The following is a 343-nucleotide window of genomic DNA, read 5'->3' on the forward strand; positions in this document are numbered from 1 at the left end:
GGAAATGCTTACACGGAAGGCGAGCGTTTGTAGGCTTCGGGGCCGCCGCCTTGATGACGCGCTCCTGTGTCTGTCCTTCCCCGAGAAGCCGCGGCGGTTTTAAATTAACACCAGCGAAACGAACTTTTATTTCGAAGAGGGAGCGAGTTCTCACGGCAGAGGTTTCGCCGCAAGGTAACGGGCCACAACGCGTGGTATTTATTCCGCAGGGAAAACGGAGGCACGGGTACCTCCCAGCTCATGTCACACACGGAAACCCCGCTCACACGGGGGGTGGTTGTCACCCCGAGCGCATCCTTTGGGCATTTAGTAGTGTGGAGAAATGGCTTAAAGTACTAAAAAT

This window comes from Phaethon lepturus, unplaced genomic scaffold (assembly GCF_000687285.1).
Source record: "Phaethon lepturus isolate BGI_N335 unplaced genomic scaffold, ASM68728v1 scaffold35112, whole genome shotgun sequence".
Classification (NCBI taxonomy): domain Eukaryota; kingdom Metazoa; phylum Chordata; class Aves; order Phaethontiformes; family Phaethontidae; genus Phaethon; species Phaethon lepturus.